This window comes from Sceloporus undulatus, chromosome 5, assembly GCF_019175285.1.
Source record: "Sceloporus undulatus isolate JIND9_A2432 ecotype Alabama chromosome 5, SceUnd_v1.1, whole genome shotgun sequence".
NCBI lineage: Eukaryota > Metazoa > Chordata > Lepidosauria > Squamata > Phrynosomatidae > Sceloporus > Sceloporus undulatus.
In genome coordinates, this window is record NC_056526.1 from 145386613 (window position 1) to 145403150 (window position 16538).

The 16538-nt window shown below is 40.8% G+C and overlaps 1 protein-coding gene across 2 annotated transcripts in view; it reads right to left on the minus strand.

The window, feature by feature from the left end:
- FHIP1A (FHF complex subunit HOOK interacting protein 1A) overlaps positions 1 to 6041 on the minus strand; it is a 98395-nt gene extending 92354 nt beyond the window's left edge. For both annotated transcript variants that reach the window (XM_042467169.1, XM_042467168.1), the window contains exon 1: positions 5823 to 6041. The gene's annotated coding sequence lies outside the window, so the exon portion shown is untranslated. The remainder of the gene's footprint in view (positions 1 to 5822) is intronic.
- Between the last annotated feature and the right edge of the window lie 10497 nt (positions 6042 to 16538).

Below are 16538 nucleotides of genomic sequence, written 5' to 3' on the forward strand. Positions count from 1 at the left end.
GTCTCTTAAAGCAAACGGAATACTTTTTTTAAACCTTATCTTGTTTTATCAACAGTATGTGTGTTTTGGTTTATTCATATCAGATAATTTTTCTACAGATTTTTACACATTGACCACATTTATGCATTCATACAGCACTAAACTAGAATTCTGGAAATCCTGACTTGCCACCAAAGAGCTGTGTGCTAATTGTTTAACCTCTCATCACTGGGAGAGAATAAGGCAACCAGGAACTACCATATAGTTAACTTAAGTTGAGAAATTTATGCCCCAAAATTAACCCTAAAATCCTGGGTCAATTTATATATGGGTCAGTACACTAGTACTGCTTAGAAAGGTCCTAAAACAAGCAGCCTGTGTTTCTCTCTCCCTCTCTCCCTCTCTCTCTCTCTCTGTGAAAGAGGTTCCTAGTCCAATCTGCAACCCTCCTCTTCCCATGGAAAAACCTCTCCATTCAACTTCACTTGCTTCCATTCTCAATCTGATGTTAAAACCTCTCCTCCAGCACCTGGGAATCAGTGTTAGGTGGTCAGGAGAGGTCCAGAGAAGGAGAAGGAGAGACGGAAGTGGTATTTCTCTCTTTCCCTCTTTCATTATAGTCCTCTACATTTTACCCTCAGCTTATCCCCAAGTCATATAAAATCCATGATTTTGACTCTGAAATCTTCCCTCGACTTATACATGAGGTCGATTTGTACACAAATGTATATGGTAACTAGGAAGAAAAAGTTTAGCATTGTGCCTCAACTGGGACCTCTGCTTTGCAGCTCTCTTAAAACAAAAGAACAAATAGATTCTGAAGCCAGAGTTTGTAGTTGTTTCCAGTTCTTGGCTTGCTTAGGAGCATTAAGCTATGAATCCTGGTTCATAATTGTAATTTTTTGCCCCATAGTGGGTTTCCTGCTGTTGTGATGAGCTGGACAGAAGTAATGAACTGCAGTTTTTCAGGTACTTCACAACCCACATTTTGAGATCCAATGAGGTAACCAAAACAAAGGTTTTATCTGATGGTCTTCCATGCTGGTTGCAATTGCACAAACTGTACAACCTAGGCAACTATTTATTTATTTTTTGCACCTCTCTCCCAATTACATATATCAAAGAAAGTATTTAAATAAGCCTGATTTCATCAGCAAAAAAAGAAGCTTGTGGCTTTAGAAACTCGTGTGTTGAGATAAATTTATCCAGCCCAATGGATGCCTTTTTGAGATCATGGAAACTTAAGTTTTAATTATGGTTTGTATTATCTCCAGTATCTACAACACATTGAGGAAATAACTCAACAGCAGCCACTTTACTCCTGAGTAAGCCGTACTGTGAACAATAAAGCTTACATCCAGAAAACTTTGTACAAGATTGCAATCTAATCATATGGACCCTTGCTGTGACATTTACACACACCGAGCAATGCTCCTTTCAACTCAACAAGTCTACTTTTAACTCGTCAAGATTTGTTTTGAAATAAAGATGTTAAGCTTGCACTTTATGTACTGGATACTGATTGAGCAGATGAATTACTGTATACACTCGACTATAAGTCAACTTCATGTATAAGTTGAGGACAGACTTTGGGGCTAAAATTATGCATTTTGACATGACCTGTGGATAATTCGAGGGTAAAACGTAGGGGCATGTAACAAAGGATCTAAAGGATGAAGCATAGGAAAACAATGTCAAAATACTTACAAAATTCCAGCAGGCATATTTGTGCTCATAGTAAAGGCTGTATGGATGAGTGAATAGCGTGGGGCCAGTGCATCCAGGACTGATTACACTCTTGCCTATCACCAGAGGATGCTTCTTTTTTAAAATAAAGAGTTAACGTACTGTACTTACATTGACTCATGGATAAGTCGACTCAGGTTTTTTGGGTCAATTTTTTGACTAAAATTTCTAGACTTACACATGAGTGTATACAGTATTACTTTCATTCACTGAATACTAAATGTCTCACTCTAAAACTACTAGTTTTTGTTAAATATTATGCAGGTAAAATCTTAATGCAACCAACTTATTAACCAAGGCTTAATAGGAAAACACCAAAACTTCATAGTCTTGGGGGCTACACTAGGAGGGTTATAAAAATGTTGTCTACATCATGGATGGCCCATGATCCAAGCAGCTTGTAACAGCAGAATGAATCCCAGTTCAGACTTCAAACAGTCTACAGGTATCTTTAACCATTAACCACAAGAGTTTGAAGTATACAGTCAAGGTAAGTTATAATCAAGATCACAGGTAATTTAGATTTAAGGGAACAGTTCCTTATTAAGAACACTAGAAAATATGCTTTGGATCCTGTGCTTCAAGAATGCAAATTTAATCCAACAGGTTTTTACAGATGATATACAGACAGCATGGTATAGTGGTGTGAGCACTGGAGTACAACTCTGGAGACCAGGGTCTGAATCCATGCTCAGCCATGGAAACCCACTGGGTGGCCTTGGGTAAGTCACACACTCTCAGCCTCAGAGGAAGGCAAAGACAAACACTCTCTGAACAAATCTGGCCAAGAAAACCCCATGACAGGGTTGCCTTAGGGTCCCTGTGTGAGAAATGGCTTGAAAGCACACCACAATACAGATACAGTAAAATAAAATTAAAAGCACTGCAAGCACTATTTCCAAAGACAGCCTGGCTCTAATAAAAGAAAGCAGCCATGTGGTAAAGGGAAATTCTTTTTCCCTTTAGCGAAAAAGATAAAGGCGATTAAGCTGGAATTATTTCCCAGTGACCTATATAATTTTGTCAGCTTGCCAATTTCTATTAGTACAGGCCATCTAACCCTCCTGGAGGAAAGAGTGTTAATAGCCTAACCCTTTTCCTGGGGCAATCAAAGGGTCGATCCAATTGATCCGAAGCCCAAATAGTAATTATCAGTAGCCAAGTAAATAAACCCATGTTAGATTTAGCACCTCTAAAGTAACTAAGGCAGTGGTTTCCCCACCCACAGAATCATCATCCATAGCCAGGAGGGGATTATGTTTGCTACCTTGACAGCAGGGAGATTGGCTTTGTTTGGGCAGAGTTTGAAGGACAGGAAAAGGAGAGACAGACAGACAGAGAGAGACAACACGAGGAAGATGTTGTTGCTTTGAGTCATCTGTTGCTCAAGTCCTCGCAAACACTTCTTTCTCAGTTTGCAAATTATAGTGCTCATGCCTCTGCAAACCCAGGCATGCTAGTAATTAAAGAGGGGGAGGAAAGAAAGAGTACACTGATGCAAGACTTCAGACCTTTCCTGGCTAAGCAGCAAATGTGTGATACCCTTTCAGAAATACTTTCAACCAGAATTGCAGCTGCACCGCAGAAATACTCCAGTTTCACATCTCTTTTACTGCCATGGCTCAATGCAATGGGATTCTAGGAATTGTAGTTTTGTGAAACATTTAGTCTTCTCCATCAGAGATTTCTGGGGCCACCTAAAAATCCCAACATTCCACAGCACTGAGCCATGGCAGCTAAAGCAATGTCAAACTGGATTATTTGTGCAGTACGATGTAAACCACATGGGGATCCCTTCAGACAAGGAAGAGGTTTTAAGAGTTTACAAGTCTCCCACGCTTTGGTGGGGTGAGGCAGGGTGACCAGATGTCCTCCTTTTCCAGGACATGTCCCCCATTTCAACCTCCATTTTGAATGCCCTCCATTTTTTTAATACTCTCCATTTTGAGGATGAATAACATAAATTTATATTTCTATAGCGTTTATCACACTGGGCTAATTTTGGCATTAAAGAGAGATTAAAGCGCATTTAAAGCATCCTGCAAATAAAGCCAAAATGGTGAGTAATTGCGTGAATGATTATAACACAGAACTGAGAAAATAAAGCAATATCGGAAACGCATTGTCACTGAAATCCCAAAAGTAAAATGATGCACACGGGTTTTGTGCGATGTCATATGAAATCATTTCATGTAATTACGCGGTTTTTCTGGGATAGTCACGGGATAAACTCCCAATCTCCTTCATGTGATAAACTCCTATGAGTGTTTATGCCTTTTATTTAGTAATGCTCTCCATTTATTTATTTATTTTCAGAATGCCTTCCACTTTGAGCATGACTAAGAAGCATGAATTTATAGTTTTCTGTGGGTTTTTTGGGCTATGAGGCCATGTTCTAGAAAAGTTTATTTCTGACGTTTTGCCAGCAACTTTCTCTTCAGAGAAAGAAGATGCCAACCACAGCTGCTGGCGAAACGTCAGGAATAAACTCTTCTAGAAAACGGACTCAAGGCCTGAAAGACCCACAAAAAACTATGGATGCCGGCCGTGAAAGCCTTCGACTTCAGCATGGATTTATATTTCTATGTTTCTTAGCTTTTCTCTGGTTATGTCCTCCGTTTTGTGGAGCCTTGTCCTTCTTGGTGGTTATAAGGACCTCTGGTCATCCGAGATGAGGCTGTAGTTCTCACCTGGGAGCTCTCCAATCTCTGGAGCCACATCTCTGGTTCTTCTCCGGTTTCAATGAGGGATTTTTCCCCCCAACCCTTCACAGAGATAGCTGCTTGCCAAGTTTTTGAGAGCAGCTAAACAGCCAGTGTGGAATAGTAGTTTGAGTGCTGGATTACGACTCTAGAGACCAGGGTTCGAATCCCAGCTCAGCCATGGAAACCCACTGGGGGACCGTGGGCAAGTCACATTCTCACAGCCTCAGAGGAAGAAGGCAATGGCAAACCCCTCTGAAGAAACCTGCCAAGAAAACGCTGTGATGAGGTTCTCCATAGAGTCACCATAGATCAGGAACAACTTGAAGGTAAACAACAAAAGCACCCCCCTCACCCAGGATGGCCAGAAGTCCTAACTGCGAAGGAGGACAAGGCACCGCAAAATGGAGGACACTCTAAAAAAAGTAGGGGACAGGACCAAAGAAAAGTTAAAAAAAACACTCATAGAAATGCAAAATCATGCTTCTTAGTCACGGTCAAAATGCAGGGCATCCAAAAAATGGAGGACATTAACAAATCAAAGCTATAACCACTCACAGAAATATAAATTCATGCTTCTTATTCATTATCAAAATGGAGGGCATTCAAAAACTGGAGGACAAAAAAACCCTAAAAACACCCATATAAAGATAAATTCATTCTTCTTAGCCATGCTCCAAATGGAGGACATTTTGAAATCCCTCCTGGATAGACGGTTGGAAATGTAGGACACTGTCCTGAAAAAGAGGACGCCTGGTCACCCTACCTTCCCGCCACTGTGACCAGAGGTCCTAATAACCACAAAGGAGGACAAGGCACAGCAAAATGGAGGACATCCCGGGGGGGGGGAGGTAAAAGCTCAAACACTCATATAGAACAATATAAATCTACACTTCAGAGTCATGCTCAAAAGGGAGGACGTTTTGGAATCCCTTTCAGAAGTAAGGCTGAAATAGAGGACACGGTCCTAAAAAAGGAGGATCATTGGTGGTCAGGCATCCTCCTATTCTAGGACCGTGTCCTCTATTTCAGCCTTTTGTCCAGGGGGATTCCCAAATGGCCTCCACTTTGACCATTACCAAGGCGAGCCGAAGTCCTCCTTTTTCAGGACATGTCCTCCACTCCAACCTGCTGTCCAGGAAGGGTGCCTCCTTCTGTTCAGGAGGTCCTCCTTTTGTAGGACCGTGTCTTCCACTCCAACCTTGTGTCCAAGAGAGATTCCTAAACGTCCTCCATTTGGAGCATGATGGCCAAAGTGACCTGATGTCCTCCTTTTCTAGGACCGTGTCCTCCACGCCTTCTTCTGTCCAAGGAGGGTTTCCTAAACGTCTTCCATATAACAACAACAACGCAACAATAACAATATAATAAATATAACAATATAACAAGTACTACCTGTGGAGGCCTAAAGGGGTCCCACTGGGAAGTTCTTCTGTAGACTCTTTCTCTTTAGTTGGAGGAATGGGGATGATGATGATGATGATGATAATATTCGTTGAGGAAAGTTTTTCTCTCCCAAACGTGGGGAAGAGGAGAAGGAGAAGAAAAGAAGGAGCCACAGCAGCTAAATCCCTCCCTGACTGGCCTCCAACGCCGCCACAACAACCGCCAGCTTTGCGCAATAATCCTCCTCCTCCTTTTACTCAGAGCTCTGTCTGGGAGGAGCTGCAGAGGCAGAGCTCTGGGGAGAGCTTTCTTCCCCCTGGCTCTCTCTCTCTCAGGAAGAGTTAAAAACAACCACAACAACAACAACAGTGTGTGGCACAAAGAAGGAGGAGGAGGAGGGGGTGCCAAGTTGAGGGAGGTTGTGAAAGGGGGCAGCCCCCTTTGCCCTCAACTCCAAATCTTGCCTCCACAGTTGGCTCCAGCTTCCTCCTCATTCTCCACACAAGTCCCCTATTACTGTATTGTTGTTGTTGTTGTTGTTGTTGTTGTTATACTATTGAAACTCTTGCTGCTAGAACTGTACTTGCACAATACTGGAAAAATCAAGAAAGGCCCAAAAAATTGATGACTGGTTAGATGTGTGAAATGGACAAATTAACCTGTTGCATAAATCATAAAGACATGGAGGTAATAGACAAAGAATGGTACCCAATGTTGCTGTATTGTAAGAACACACTTTGAAAGTTCCCTATTATTATGATGATTATTATATTGAAAATCTTGCCTCCACAGTTGGTTTCAGCTCGCCCCTCATTCTCCACACAAGCCCCTTGTTGTTGTTGTTGTTATTGTTTTACTATTGAAAATCTTGCAGCTAAGTACTAACCAGGGATGAACATGCTTAGCTTCCAAGATCACAGTCTAGTAGCTTTAGGGCATTTAAACATAGATTTAATCATACTGTGCATCCCATTATGTTCAGTGGGGCTTTTTATTTTAAGAAAATATGCATAAGATTTCAACAAAGGTATTTCTAAATTTGTCTGAAAAGCCACATTTATTTATTTCGTGATAGTGTCTAAAAGGCTATGCACAGCTATAAGACTGTTATTGTCATGTGCCTTTGAGTCAGTGCCCACCTATGACAACCCTATCATAGGATTTTCTTGGCAAGATTTATTCAGAGGAAGTTTGCCCTTGGCTTCCTCTTAGGCTGAGAGAGTGTGACAGGTTCAGGCTCACGCAATGGGTTACCATGGCTCAACAATAATTCAAACCCTGATTTCCTCAAAGTCCTACTCCAGCACTCAGACCACTACACCACTCTGGCTCTTGTAACTACAAGATTACAGGAATTAAAACTGATCTTCCAGAGCCAAAGGAAAGTCTGCTTCTGTTTCTCCCAGTTGTCCCAACTATATGGTATTTGAAACAAAGTGTCAGGAACAGGGAGTTTAAGAAGTTCCCAACTACATCTGAATTTCCTGAGCTTCAATAATTAATATTATAAGCTCTGTATAAGAGTGTTTCCACAGCCTTCCTATCCTCCCAGTAGCATCAGCCAACATAAGAAGCAAGCTTGAGAAAAATCAAAACAAAGATCCTGATAGTAAAAATAATTCCATTTCCTTGGCTAATAAACAGTAAATTGAGCTAGCCATGTATATGTGTTATGGAGTTAAAACTGGGGAGGACATAGTCACAACTTTAAACCTGATGGAGTAGTCCGACAGTGTTTAGGAATTCCTGTAAAGATACTCATAGATGATACACAGCTATTAAACAGGCAGGAAGAAGAGCAAGGTAGAGAAAAACCAGTTCAGTTTGGCTGTCTAGATTGCAGTTTCATCTTATTGCTATCTATCAAAAGCTATTGTGCATCAATTCCATCTTTTCTTCCTCAGTGAATTTATGTATTTGTTTGTTTATTTATTCGGTAATAGAGGATACAGGAAGCACTGGACAAATTACAAATAAAGTAGGCTTTTTGATCTTTATAAAATTCTACATCTAAGTCCTGTCCTGCCTCAAACCAAGCACTTTGCAAAGATCAAGATGATGTTATCTTCCATTTCTGATTTGTCCAATGCTTTCTTGTCTTTTTTATTACTAGAAAAAAAAACATTAAAGAAGAAAAGAGAATAGATGTACAATATCTTTTGATCAGTAGTGTTTGGAGCCTTATGGCTGGAAGCACCCTCGTCTCCCATTGTCACAGTGACAGATCAATACAATATTTGAAAAGTATTTTGAAAATACTTTGATGTATTCTTGCCAATAAACGCTACATTGCTACAGCTTTCTAAAAGATATAAACTAGAGAGCCATAACTCATAAAACAGAAATTGTTCACCTGCAGACAGTCACTCAATTACTGTATAGGATTCAGGATCCTGAAAAGCACAGCTACTCCTTCAGAAGTCACCTGAAAGTGGTTCTGGAAGACATGGAACAGATTGTTTGCCTGGAGTTTTAATTATACCATGACAATATAGAATGGGGATATCATTCACCTGGCACTAAGCCACAAAAACATAATTTTTCCAGATATCCAGCATGGTGTAGTGTTTGAGTACTGGACTATGGGGCAATCCAGTCCGCCCCAAAAGGACAGGCTGGAGGCATCCAGTTTGTTGTTATTCACAAAACTGTAGTTACACCAAATTAAGAGCATTCTGTGTTACTTCCCCCCTCCTTATTGAACTCTGCCTGTCCCTACAATCTGTGATCCAACTCTAAGTAAAAATAAATCTGGCTAAATATAGATCTGTCTAATAAAATTGATTAGTCTAAGATGCACTGACACTATATTGTGTTTCTGTAGGTAATATAACTTAGATAGACATTGCTTGCTTTTTCTGGTATAAACATCCAAACCAGAATAGTATGAATTTCAAAGAAGCCAGAAGAGTACTCCATGATTTTAAACTGATCTCAGTGGGAGTTTCCTTCCAAGGGATTCCTAATAAGAATCAAGCTGCTTCATCTTCCTAAAAATGAATGTGCCTAATGAGATTTGTTTGTCTTAAAATGGTGCCTTGAATTCTCTTAGATATATAAAAATATATTATTTACCCCAATCATATATTTTGAATGTTGCTTGTATTTACAGTGATTCCCTCCCTAAATAAATGTAAATTTGCCAAAATATACATCTATTTAATGAAATTTATTAGTCTTGAAGTGGTGCCTTAATTTCTCTTAACTATATATATATAATTTTCTCCAAGTCTTTTAAACGCTGCTTACAATCTGGGCTATAAAGTGAATCAAAAATCGGATTATAGGGACATCGTTCCCATTTGAACTCACGTTTGATCCTTGTGTAAGGAAAATCGTTCCCATTTGAATTCGCGTTCGATCCTACTTTGATCGATTTCTCCAGCGAAAACCCAAATCAGTGGTGGATAACTTGGGTTATCCTGACTGCACTTTTCCAGTAGTTTTTTGGCAGCTGCCATGTCGGATCCGGGGCAAACTAATGGGAACAACAGGGTGTCCACATTGGTATTTTAGGAGAGGAGGAGCAATGTTCAAGGGGCTATCCCGGGAGTGTCACCTGCTTTGTTCTCTTTCCTACATTCCCGGCACCATTTTCCTCCGTTGGCGTAGCCTTTCCCCCTTTGGAGCGGGAAGCAGGGCAAGGCGATCACGTGTGTAGACAAATTTATTTATTTATTTATTTAAGCTTTCGATCGCCTAGGCACTGTCGGGTGTCCGAACATTGCAAATTGCTCCATTGGGCTCCAAAAGAGGTAAGCGTATGACGCCTTCTGCCAATCCCCCCCCCCCCGCTCTACATAGATCAATGTGTGAGGAGACCCACTGCACACCCTTTTTATAACTATTATTTCATCTTTTTCTGTTTTTGCTGAGCGCCTAAGCGCCTCAGCACTCCAGCATCTGGGCGGCAATCACAAGGACGCCTAGCCGCCCAAGTGCTCAGGTGCTTCAGCGATCCATTAACCACAAAACCCCTCCAGAAAAACAGGTTTGAAAGATGCAAATGGGAACAGGGAACAAAAATAGCCTGCGTCAAAATGCATCAAAGTAACTGACGTCACTGTGATGTCTAATCACCTAAGCACTTGATTGACAGCTTAAAAGGGGGGGGGAAACGGTTCCAGACAAGCAATGGGAATGGGGAACAAAAAAGTCTACATCAAAATACAACGGAGCAATATCAATGGGAACGAGAACATGGGTCAAGAAAAACTGAGTCTGTTTGTTCCCTTTTGTAATGGGAACGATGGACGTGATTGGAATACGACTCGGGAACTCGCTCCAAGTCTGACTCGCAGCAAGATTTGTCGCTTTATATCCCAGTGGGAATGGGGCCTTGAAATATTTTATTTTTCTCCAATCTTAGTGGAACTTTGCCATATTTGTATGTATTAATCTGGCTAGCCTACCAGTCTTCCTACTCAGAAAAACCTACTGAGCCAGAACATTGCAGCCCCACTGTCCTTTACCAGACAGTTGAAGATTAAAGATGCCAAAGAGGCATTTCAAGTCTTGCAAGACTTGTCACAAAACATGCCTCAAGTCTTGCAAAAAGAGAACATTTCACAAGAGATCTGGGCCCTTACTCCATAAAAGTCTCACAATTGCAGATCAGCAGCTAACATGGGATCGGAAAGAGCAGGAAGGAGAGGAAGACTGTGAGGCTGTTGTGTATGTTTGCACGCGTGTGCGCATACAGACACACAAACACACACCGACAGTATGTAATGTGAGCCCAGTGTTGTTTACCAAATGCTGAGGGATCTGTCTGTTTAAGATCTGTCTAAGGGTCACTCTTTCTACTTGTACTATATTTGTCTTAAATACAGGATTTGGGATGGCTTATATGACTAAACTAAGGGAGAGCTTCCTGTGGGGCTTCCTGTACAAAACAGAATGCTTGGGAACCCTAAACACTATCTTAATAAAATGCTACAGTGGGCCCTTGGTATCTGCTGGTGTGTGATTCCAAGACCCACCCACCCACTGTAGATACCAACATCTGTGGATGCTCAAGTCCCATTAAATACAATGACATAGTAAAATGGTGTCCCTTATATAAAATGGCAAAGGCAAGGTTTTGTTTTTGGAATATATATATATATATATATATATATATATATTAATATTAAAATATTTTCAAGCTGTGAATGTTTGAATCCATAGATAAAGAATCAGTGGATATAGAGGGCCAACTGTACTATAACAGTCAATGCAGAGAAATAGAAGACAATAAAAAGATATTACAAGAAGTCTCTTCCACAAGATCTGAAAAATCAAAGGGAAATTTAAACAAAGAATCATGATGCTATATGACCAGCAGGAGAACACTATAAGAAAACATATGATGGAAACAATACAATGAAGAACTAGGTGAAAGAGATGAAAGGATGACAGATTCATTCAAGGAAGAACAATTTGAAGTTGAACCCACAATTGTAAAGAGTAAAGGCACTTGGGAGAATTAAACACCAGGAACAGCTAGCATACCAATAAAACTGTTCCCCACAACAGGAACAGAAACCACTCCAATTAAAAACAGCCAACAGAACAATAGCCCACAGTAATACAGTGCACCTGTGCCATATGTAGCCTTGAGCATACATGCTCAAGCTGCGGCGCGCGCGCGGGGCGGAAGGGGCAGCGCGTCCCATTCAATTGAATGGGCGCGCGCGCCCGTTGCGCCCTGCGCACGCCCATGCCACCACACCGCCGCGCACGAGCCCCATTGTTTCCAATGGGGCTCAAGCATAGGCGGAATTTGCCTTACACGGAGGGATCCGGAACGGATCCCCCGCGTAAGGCGAGGACGGACTATAGCCTACAGACTGGAAATAGTCAATATACATTCCAATTCCCCCAAAAACGAGACACCAGGGATTGCAGTAACCACCAGGCCATCTCCAATGCAAGCAAAGTGGTGCTTAAAAAAAAAAGACTTTGACCATACATGAGAAATTTCAGATGTCCTAGCTGCATTCAGAAAAGGAGGAGGAACTAAGGATCATATTGCAAACAAGTACTGGATAATGGAGCACATCTAAGAATTTCAAAAGACAATCAGTCAGTTTTTATGGATTATAACAAACCTTTGATTGTGTAGCTCATGAAAATCTACGGGTTGCTGTTAAAGAAATTTGATTTTCATGGTGCGTAGCTCATATTCAGCACATGAGAGCACTGTCAGAATACAGAGAAACAAAACAGTTTGCCATTGGCAAAGGAGACATGCAAGGTTGCATTTTAGCAACCTTGCATGTATCTGGCTTATACACACAAACATACAGACGGGGCTGGATAAACCTGTAGAAAGAAGATGTGAAAACTGGATGAAGGGATACTGTATTTCTAAGGCCCCATTCCCACTGGCGGGTTTGCTCCTGAAGGAACTGGGAAGATTTGGGGGGAGGGGCTCCCGAATCTCTCTGTTAGTAAGTGCCCACTACAGGAAGGGGGCATTTTAACCCAAATTTCTTCTTCAGAAATCGGGGTTTACCATGAAGGTGCCTGTTGTCAATCAAGCGATCATCATAGGTCAGTGATGGCGAACTTATGGCACACGTGCCAGAAGTGGCACTCAGAGCCCTCTCTGTGGGCACATGTGCCATCGTCCCAGCACAGAGTTTGCCATTGTTTGCTACTAGAAAGCCAGAGGAACGTGGCACTTTGCAATAATTAAGTGGGTTCTGGGTTGCAGTTTGGGCATTCAGCCTTGAAAAGGTTCACCATCACTGTCATAGGTGAGGTTTCCAGCACTCATTCGGGCATCGGAAGTGTGCTTTCCCTCTCCTTTTTTTTAAAGAGCCAGGCACAAAATGCACCAAAATGTGCACTTTTTGTCAAATTTAAAAACCTCTTTTTGTGTGTGTGTTTGTGTTGTGGGCATTTTCAACCCCAAAATGCAAGCTAATGCATCCTGTATTCCCCCACTCCTTGCCACCCCAGAATATAATAATAATAATAATAATAATAATAATAATAATAATAATAATAATAATAATAATAATAAGTTCCTCACCCCAGAAATGCCAGAAAAGGATACAATTGCCATGCATTATTTTTGGCTTTTAAAAGCAATTCAGGGCTACCCCTGAATTCCTTAGAAACAGTAGCAAAAGCATGTATCATTTTGCCAATTTGCCAAATAGAGCAACAAATGTAACATTCGAATTGTTGCATTCATTTGAAAGTCTTGCCCTTTGCAACATTTCCCCTTTGCTGGAGGCCAGCAAATGAAAGTGAAAGGGAACAAGCTGCTAGCCACGTTCTATCTATATATATATCTGCCTCAAGAAAAAAACCATGCACATATTTTGTCAAAAATAATTTTAAAAAATAAAAAGGGGGGGGGGGAAGGTGACTGATGGGAGCTCCGTTCATGCCCTGCCTTTGACTTGAACTGAACTGACCCCTTTCCTCCTGCTACATTCTCTTCAGAGGAGCTTTGCCATTGCCTTCCACTGAGGCTGAGAGAGAGTGACCTGTCAGTTCCAACTGACCCATGGAATCAATTGGGAATAAAAGGGAAATGCAGTGCAGGCATTCTGACTGTAGCATCCTCTAATGATGATGATGATGATGATGATGATAATAATAATAATAATAATAATCCCGGAGCAAGAGGAAATAAAGCACAAACAAGCACACAGACATATCACCCAAAAAATCATGTGCATAAATTGTCAAAAATAAAAGCCTGATTTTACAGCCTGATTTCCCTACATCCCTCCTCCGGCTTGGCCCCGCAGCCCAATTTTCCCTTGGCAATCCTCCTCCTCCTCCTTCTTTCCAACCCTCCTCTCCTCTGAGCTGCCCTGGCTCTTTCATCCTCCTCCTCCTGCTCCTCCTCCTCCATCACTTTCTCCACTCTCCCCCCTCCCTCTGACAGCCCTTTGCAGCCCTCGTCACCCTGATTTCCCCTTTTGCCTCCTGTCACCCTTTGCCTCCAGATTCCCCTTTTTCATTCGGCTCTTTCCTCCTCCTCCTCCTCCTCCCCTTCCCCTCCGATGAGGGGAGGGAATGCTCTGACCTCTGCTCTCCCTCTGACCTTAATCCCTCCCTGAATTTGCCCCGATCATGATCGAGGGCAAGTTCATATTTTGTGGAACCCGGGTCTTTTGAGAAAAGACAGATTTTAGCCCGAATCTCGATAGCCCGTGCTAAGGGGCATTTCCTTGTGCAAGCCTCGACATGGATTGTGACAGAATTGGGCCCAATATGAACTTCACATGGAAGAATCAATTTCAAAACCAGGTTAAAAGGTAGTATGAATGGCCCCTAAGGACGTTGTACTGTATCGACAAAAGCCCCTTTACAAGAGCTCTAGAATCATGGCACTTCAAAATTCAACCAAAAACACCCAACAAAAGAAAAACCTACTGCCATATTACTGAAAATGGTCCCCAAACGGTGCTCTTTAAGGAATTTTGGATTACAGCTTCCAGACTATTGGCTAACATGACCGAGGCTTTTAGGCGCTGGAGTCCAAAATCTCTTAAAGAGCACAGTTTGGGGACCACTGAGCTAAATAAATAAATAAATGGGTGGGGGGTTCCCCCCTTAAAGGTAAAGCCTCTATGGCCACAGAGCTATAGCATGCAGAAAAGATAATAATAATAATAAATAAAATTTTTATTTATACCCCGCCCTTCCAAACGATCAGGGCGGCTTACAAAATGCACCGAAGTGCAAACAGCATACAGATTAAAAACACATATAAACAACAATCCTTAAAAACAATAAAAAACCCCTAGCCCAACCTCACGGCCACGAGAGAGGAGGGAGGCCCACAGGATATTTAGTCGGGGAATGCCTGATTAAATAGGAAGGTTTTGAGATATGTGATACAGTATTGCTTGTAACAGAACAATAAAACCTATTTTATACATCCTTAAATCAAACTGACAATGTCCACCAATTCAAGACAAACCACTTTAGAAGAGACACTAAAATTCATAGTTCTGCTATGGTTAGAGAGATTCAGATTACCTACATTAAACAGTGCAGTCATCTAACTCAGACCATCTTCAGTACAGATGTTAGGCATAATACAACCATTTTGACTTTTTTTCCTCTCCATTAAGTTGTAATTAGTACTGAATAATTCCCTTGGTTCAAATTAGTATTCATACTATAAAGACATTATTGGTTATTATATGGTTTAAGACCTCATGAGTTTGCAAGACCTGAGCAGGGCTTTTAATAATGGTGCATCTTGAAGGTCTCTCATTCATAAGGTCACTGCACGTTGAAGCTGACGTGACAACACACAAGAACAAACATTAATTATTGTATTCTTTGACTCTTTTGTGATATTCCACAGCATGTGTCTGTTGCACAACTTTTAATGTGTGCTAGTCATTTTGTAAATAATAAATGGTAGTACTTTTGCTCTGCAGATATTAAAACAATACTAAAGCATAATATTACAGGCTGAGTCTCCTTTATCCAAAATGCTTGGGACCAGAAGTGTTTTGGATTTAAAAAAAAAAAAATTGAGACTATCTGCATATACATAATGGGATATCTTGGAGATGGAACCCAAGTCTAAACATGAAATTTATTTATGACCCTGGGCAAATCACACTCTCTCAGCCTCAGAGGATGGCAAATGGCAAACCCTGTCTGAAGAAAATTGCTGAGAAAACCCTGTGATAGGTTTGCCTTAGGCCAGGTCACCGTTAAGTCAGAAACAACTTGAAGGTAAACAACATATACACATACCCTGAAGGTAATTTTATATATAATATTTTGTGCATGTAACAAAGTTAGTGCACAATGAACCATCAGAAAACAAAGGTGTCACTATCTCAGCCACCCATCTGGACAATTTTGGATTTTGGAGTATTTCAGTTTTCCCTCAAAATAATTCCTGGTAAGAAGACTCAACCTATCTGCTTGAATATTTTAGTCTGGCAAGCCTGTCATTTTATAGCCATCATCCTTTATTCTTGTGGTAGACATGTAGATTCAAATGACATTCTTTTTAATAGACCAAAAATCACCACAAATTGAGTTGTTTTGAATGATTCAGGTGTAATAAATTATCTTTTATGAACACACAAATAGGCTTCAGGATCTCAGTTTATGTGCCCTGGTTCAAATTACTTAAGATCTTTAAGGACACAGTAAGCTGTGATCTGGACCTGGAATAGTTTTGAATGAGTCTTTCAATTTCGACTTGGTAGTTCTGGCTTGAACAACAGCTTGACTAATGTGTGAAAATATTTTTCTCCATGCCAATAAAAGCTTTCTGATAGTACTTTCTGTAAATAAAATTGTGCCATTGAAGACAGCACACATATTTCCTTTGTCTACTTAATAGTAAGCATAGTTTTACGATGGGTGTCAACTCCACATTTAAATCTTTACAAAATCTTTACAAAGGTTTTATTTTTATTGCATGTTTCAGGCCTAAGGTCATATATGTAATATAATATTTACCATCTTAAGAATTAACCATCCCATGAATGACTAAAAATTACACATTTATTCCAGTAATTCTCATTCTATCAACTGTTCTGCTAGTTTCTCAAGTATAGCACTGTAGCGAATCTGTTACCTTTAAAACTCAGGCCCTTTCTGCTGTCAACAAGCTACACAATTAACTGACATTTTTTCCATGGAGGGGAGAATGTTTCGGGAAAGGATTAGGATTAAACACAAACTCTGCTCAAACTCACAACTTTTCAAAGTGTGTTTCTCAATTAAAAAGGAACTTGG